At 25.6% G+C, this 6,857-nt stretch overlaps 1 long non-coding RNA gene across 1 annotated transcript in view; it reads left to right on the forward strand.

Annotated features, from left to right (window-relative positions):
* The first annotated feature begins 4,730 nt into the window (after window positions 1–4,730).
* Window positions 4,731–6,857, forward strand: part of LOC117182092 — a 17,025-nt gene continuing 14,898 nt past the window's right edge. The window contains exon 1 of the long non-coding RNA XR_004468267.1: window positions 4,731–4,907. This is a non-coding gene — a long non-coding RNA (uncharacterized LOC117182092). The remainder of the gene's footprint in view (window positions 4,908–6,857) is intronic.

Below are 6,857 nucleotides of genomic sequence, written 5' to 3' on the forward strand. Positions count from 1 at the left end.
TTTTCTACTATGCGCAATAATTATTTAAGTAATAAAGACTGGAGGTCAATAACTTAAATTACTGGTTATTTATTTCGGTACCTTTGCTAGTATGAAACTTTTCAAGATATTTTGCTTAAGGCCATGTCAGCATATCTCAAAAAAAAATTTCACGTTTGTCTGGTCCCACATTTAGATAATTTAAAAAGATTTTTTTGCTTTCTTCATAATTATAAAAATTTAGGATCAGACAAACATTTCTTAGTGCTTTTTATTTAATTTCCCAAATTTTTAACTCGATATCGATATTTAAAAAAAATTTGTTTTCATTTCCAGAAATTTAGGACCACACAAACCTTCCTTAGTTCCTTATTAATTTCCAAAAAAATCAACTCTCTATCCCAATTCGTGTGGACGTGAATTGTTGCAAAAAAATGACGGTCATGTGATACGTCGTACGATTCCTGCAATACCGATATATTTTCGGGACAACTTAAGTTCCAGATAATTTTCCTTAGTGTTTTTGATATCATTTGCTAAATTATTTTATTGTTTTGATTAACAAGATCAAGCGTCAGCCGTAGGGTGCAGACAAAATTAAAGAAAATTTTGATAATCAAAATTAGGGCCCTAATCCACCTTTCCAAAAGTGCTGCCGCCACCGAAAATTGCGGCGACCCTGGCAAAAGTAAGGTGAGCAAAGCTTGAAATCCATTGAAAACTATACAAAATAAATTAACTTTCAAGACAAAATAACGAATTCTCTGTACAAATCAGTACAAATCAGTACAATAGTTCAATTTTCAACAAAAGTAAAATTTTTACTTAAAAAAGAACCATTTTTGACCAAAAATTTGATATTAAAATTTTGAATTAGCAAAGTAATTTTTCTAAAAAAAAAAGAAACTATCAACAAAACAGTTCAATTTCTAACTGAAGAGATGAATTTTTAAACAAAAAGATTAATTTTCAACCGAAAAAGACGTATTTTAAACAAAATTCACAAATTCGTAGCCAAAAAGTTTAACTTTGAAAAAAAGATGAATTTTTAAACAAAAAAAATTAATTTACTACCAAAAAAGACGATTTTTCCATCAAATTCAAGTGTTCTCAACCAAAAAGTTGAATTTTTAAGAAAAAAAGAAATTTTTTTTAATTTAACAAGTAAGTTCAACTTTAAGACCTAGTTATTAAATTTTTAACGAAAAAGAAAAACTTTTAAACGAAAAGATTAATTTCATAGGAAAAAAAACGAATTTTTACCTAAATTAAAGAATTCTCAACAAAAAGTTGAATTTTTAAACAAAAAGATTAATTTACTACCAAAAAAGATGCATTTCAAACAAATTCAAGAATTTTCAAACAAAAACTTTCATTTTTAAATAAAAAGATTAATTTATAACCAAAAAAGACGGATTTTCAATCAAATTCAAGAATTCTCAAACAAAAAGTTGAATATTCAAGTATAAAAAATAATTTTTTAATAAAAAGAATAATTTATTACCAAAAACGATGAATTTTCAATCAAATTCAAGAGTTCTCAATCAAAAAGTTGAATTTTCAAGAAAGAAAAACATTTTTAAAGAAATAATTTCAACTTTAAAAATCTAGTTGTTAAATTTTTAACAAAAAAGATGAATCTTTAAATGAAAAGATTAATTTTGTACGGAAAAAAACGAATTTTGAACAAAATTCAAGAATTCTCAATCAAAAAGTTGAATTTTGAAACAAAAAGATTAATTTACTACCAAAAAAGACGGGTTTGAATAAAATTCAAGAGTTTTCAACCAAAAACTTGAATTTTTAAACAAAAAGATTAATTTACTACCAAAAAAGACTAATTCTTAACAAGATCCAAGAACCAAATAGTTGAATTTTTAACTAAAACAGAATAATTTTTAAACAAAAAAACGAAGTATTGATATAATTCAAGATTTCTCAACCAAGAATTTAAAGTTTTGACTAAACAAAGATAAATTTTTAAACAAAAAGATTAATTTACTATCAAAAAGGTCGAATTTTTAATAAAATACAAGAATTCTAAACTAAAATAAAAATTTAAACAAAAAACATAAATTTTTAAACAAAAAGGTTCATTTACTACCGAAAAAGACGAATTTTTAACAAAATTTAAGAATTCTGAACCAAAAAGTTGAATTTTCAACTAAAAAAGAAGAATTTTTAAACCAAAAGATTAATTCACTACCAAGAAAGAACTTTTAAGAAACTGCAAGAGCTCTGAACCAAACAGTTTAATTCTAAACCAAGAAGTTGAATCTTTAAACCAAAAGATTAATTTAATACCAAAAAGGACGGATTTTCAATAAGATTCTAGAATTCTTAATAAAAAAGTTGAGTTTTCAACTGAAAAAGATAAACTTTTAAACAAAAATATTAATTTACTATTAAAAAATACAAATTTTTAACAAAATTTAAGAACCAAAAAGTTGAATTTTTAACTAAAACAGAAGAATTCTTAAACAAAAAGAAGAATTTTTAATAAAATTCAAGATTTTCAACTAAAAATGTAAAGTTTTAAATAAAAAAAATAATTTACTATCATCAAAGACGAATTTTTAATAAAATTCAAGAATAAGTAACCGAACAAATTGAATTTTCAACTAAAAACATAAATTTTTGAATAAAAAGATGAATTTTCTGTGAAAAACATTCATCATCTGCAGTGCCGCTGGTACCGGGAGACAGGGGGCAGCTGCCCCCCCCTCATTTTGTTCGGGGGGGGGGGGGCACCAGTGCCTTTTGTCACAACAAAAATCTGAATGCACCTATGACTGCCATATACGATAGAAAGAGAGCCCCCCCCCCTCGCCAAATTTTGTTTCGGCACCACTGATCATCTGGAAACTTACACAAGAAGGCTTATGTAGGATCGACTGATTTAATCCTTCCAAGAACTGTTAGCACATGCAGTTACACATCCGTGTGGCAATATGTGGCTACTTCAACAATGGGCCACGACGAGTTTACAATAGACTGTTTACGTTTCCACAGTCTAATTTAATCTCAAGGCCAGTGCGAGGCAACCCCTGAAACTGTTCTTAAATAGGCGTTCTTGTGTACGTAAAACGCTACCATATCAAAGATATAATATTTTTGACCATATGTACGTTTAGAAAAAAATTCTCTAAATTCTAAAAGGTTAATTATACAGGTAACCATTTTTTTTGTCGGTAAAACAGGAACACGTAACAAATTGATTTAAATGATAGATATCCTTTATGAGGTTCAATTCTTCTAAGTTTGTCAAAAATTTTTTTTGAAATGTAAAAAAAATCATCCGAGAAAAAGTATATTTATTATTAAAATGTTTAATGTTTTTGGGTCGTTTAATTCTTTGAAAGTTTAAGTTTAGATTTTTTGATAATTTTCGAAATTGAGAGCATTTTACCGTTTCCAGCATTTAAAAGAATTATTTTTTACATTTCCAAAACGTATTTGAAGTTTCAAATTTCACTTTTAAATATGGAATACTTTTTAATTAAATCAAACTCTACTAAATACGTTGTACTTTTTCAATTAAAAAAAAAGTTTGTTTCTTAATTTATTTCAACATTTTTCGAAAAATGAATTATTAAACCGCAAATTTTAAGATATAGCGAAAAGAAAATCACTTTTTGGGTAAGAATCGAATTTTGTCTTAAATAATATATGCAAATTATTGTTACGAATTAAATTAAAATATAGTTTTGTTTTCGCAGTGGTTGTTTTAGAATGAATGATGAATTTAGACAATTTTTTCTTTATATGTTATTATCTTGAGTGAGAAAGAAGTAAAGTGATTAACAAGCGATGAAAAATGTGACATTATTATTAAAACTAATTAAACTTAATCAGATAAGTATTATGCGTACAAAACGTAAACCTACGGCGGAAACAGAATAATGTAGAAGTTTATTAAATCTAAAAGTAAAAAATACTGAGAAATTATTAAAAGAAGAAATTATTACAAAATATGAAAGTTAAAATAAAATTTTGTAGTTTTCTAAAGATTTTGGAAAAAATAAAATGTTTTTTGAAGATTCCAATTTTTTCAAATTTTTCAGGATCTTAACTAAAAAAATGTTGAAACTAATTAGGAAGGGAAGGGAAAGGAAAGAAATGGGAAAGGAAAGCGAAAGGAAGGGATGGGAAGGGAAATTTTTTCCAATTTTTTTAATTGTTCAGGATGTCAACTAAAAAGATGTTGAAACTAACAAAATTTTTTAAAATATTTCCAAATATGTAAAACAAAATGTAAATTGAAAAAAAATTGAAAAATTGTTTTAAGCTTCAAAAGTTTTTTTGTTAAGATTCTTGGAATTTTTTAAAATAATTTCCATTCTAAAAAATTAAATTTTCTTGAATTAATACAAAAATTGTAATCCTTGTATAATATATTCAGAATTTTTCCATTTTACTTAAATTTTTGATTCACTGAACGTCTTCATTTTCTTTTCATGTCCAGTGGTCAGTTTTGAACGAATAGGTGGAAATTCAAGATCCTGTGGTATATCAGGCACCTGAGGAACTCCAGGTTCTGGCACAGGTACCTCTTCAATTACTTTATTTTCTTTTACGAATTTTCTGATTATCATATGAAAATATTCTTCTACAATTAGCTTTTCGCAAGAGTGATCTTTGCAGCAAGCATGATAAGCAGGACAGTTTTTTTGAAGCCATTCTAAAAAAATGTTCTGTAAAGGGCTTTCGTGCCCGTTAACAAGACAGAACAAGTGAACGTGGAAGTGATTTTTACGCCAAAACTGCTACTTTCCGGGTTTTACAACTATTTTTATTATACAGGTGCTAAAGATGGGCTATTCTGATAAATGAATAAATGTGTACAAATGTGCTTTTTGCAATGTTATAAGGACGAGATGTTATCTTAAAAAGTAATACTTTAAACGGCATTCATTGGAACATATAAGGTTAGGATTTGTAACGTATCCCCCCCCCCCTTACCTTTTTCTATAGTTTTATTGATAGAATATGTTATTTTTGTGCAAATAATAGTCGTATGAGCTTAATTTAAAACTTTTAGTTTAAATTCTGAACTTCTAATGATTATAATTGAGAATTATACGAATATTTTATATAGTTATTTTGCCTTCTTTATTTATAACCTCAAATTTCTGCAAAAATTTTCCATTTTATCAGTATTTGTATAAATAATACAAAAATTATTTTAAAAAACTAATGTACCCCAAAGTCTTCAAAACAGAGGCCATATATTTAATCTAAATTGAATTTTTTCAATCAAATTTCTCTAAAAACCGTTTAAATCCCTATAAATCTTCTAAATCCTTTAATCTTACGATATTTTCTGACACTCCCTAAAATGCCTTAAAATCTTTAAAAAGCTAGAAATCCCTTCAAATTATACTATAAGAATTTTTTTTTGCTGATGTACTCTACAATAAGTATTATAAAAAGCCCAGAAACTTCTCTATACTGTGTTTCTTATTTAAATTTGACTTTAATTTTTTATTTATAATTAGCCATTTTATGCCTGTCCTGATTTTCTATCCCTGACCTCGCTTTTTTACGTTTCTTGATTTTTTTATCTTATTTATATTTAAAAATATAAATTTTCAACCAAAATGAACGAATGATAATTTTAGTACAAAAAATATATAACGAAAAAAGAAATTTCAACAAAATAATTAAATTTTTAAGCAAAGAAATTATTTTTCAATAAAATGCATGCATTTTCAACTAAAGAAGATAAATTTTTAACAAAATAGTTATATTCTCAAAGAAAAAAAGAGGTTTCTGAATTAAAATTATAAATCATCAACTGAAAAAAATGAATTTTGAAGAAAGTAGTTTTACTTTAAACTAAGTAGTTGAACTTCCAACGACAAGTGCAATAGTCGATATTCCAACCGAAAAATATTTTGATCTGAAACCAAAGATAGTTGAATTCAACCAAGAAGACGAATTTTCAATAAAATAGTTTTAAAAATCCCTAATCAAAAAAGATTAGTTTTGAGTGAAGCAGTTGCATTTTTACCCAAAAGGTATAACATTTCTACAACAGATGAATTTTTAAACATAAAAGACGAATTTTCAACAAAATAGTTAAAAAATCCCCAATCAAAAAAGATTAGTTTTGTGTGAAGCAGTTGCATTTTTACCCAAAAAATATAACATTTCTACGACAACAGATGAATTTTTTAACAAAAAAGACGAATTTTCAAATAAAAGAAAGGATTTTTCATTTTTTTCTACTGTTTTAGGTTTCAAATTTAAGTCTTTTTTGTTTGAAATGTTAGCAATTGTATTTTTCGTTAAAAATTCAACTATTTAACTCAAAGTAGAAATACTTTGTTAAAACTTATTTTTTTGGTTGACGATTAATCATTTTAATAAAAAAACATGTTTTTTTCTTTGAAAATTTTAGTGTTTTTTTTCAAAATTTGTTTTTAATTGTTTGAAAATTATTTTTTAAACTAATAATCTAATTATTCTATTTTTTGATGAAAATGTATTTTTTTCCTCAGAAATTCATGTATATTTAATTGAAAACTTTTCAGTTTAGTAGAATTAAAATTTTTTGTATTGATTCAAAATTCATTCTCTAATTTAAAATTTAGTATTATAGTTGAAAATTAATTTCTTTGGTTAAAAATTCAACTATTTTGTTGAAAATTCTTTCTTCTTTAAATTATTTTTTTTACCGAAAACTTAACTACCCAGTGATTGCTTAAAACTTATCTTGCTTATACGAGGGTAGTTCAATAAGTCCTTAGAATGAAGTATAAAAACAATTTTTATTGGGTAAATTTTTTTTTATATTTCAACATAATCTCCTTGGAGCTCTATACACTTGGTCAATCGCTTTTCAAGTTTTTTTAATCCTTCAGAAAAGTGCGTTT

This window comes from Belonocnema kinseyi, chromosome 10 (assembly GCF_010883055.1).
Source record: "Belonocnema kinseyi isolate 2016_QV_RU_SX_M_011 chromosome 10, B_treatae_v1, whole genome shotgun sequence".
NCBI classification, from domain to species: domain Eukaryota; kingdom Metazoa; phylum Arthropoda; class Insecta; order Hymenoptera; family Cynipidae; genus Belonocnema; species Belonocnema kinseyi.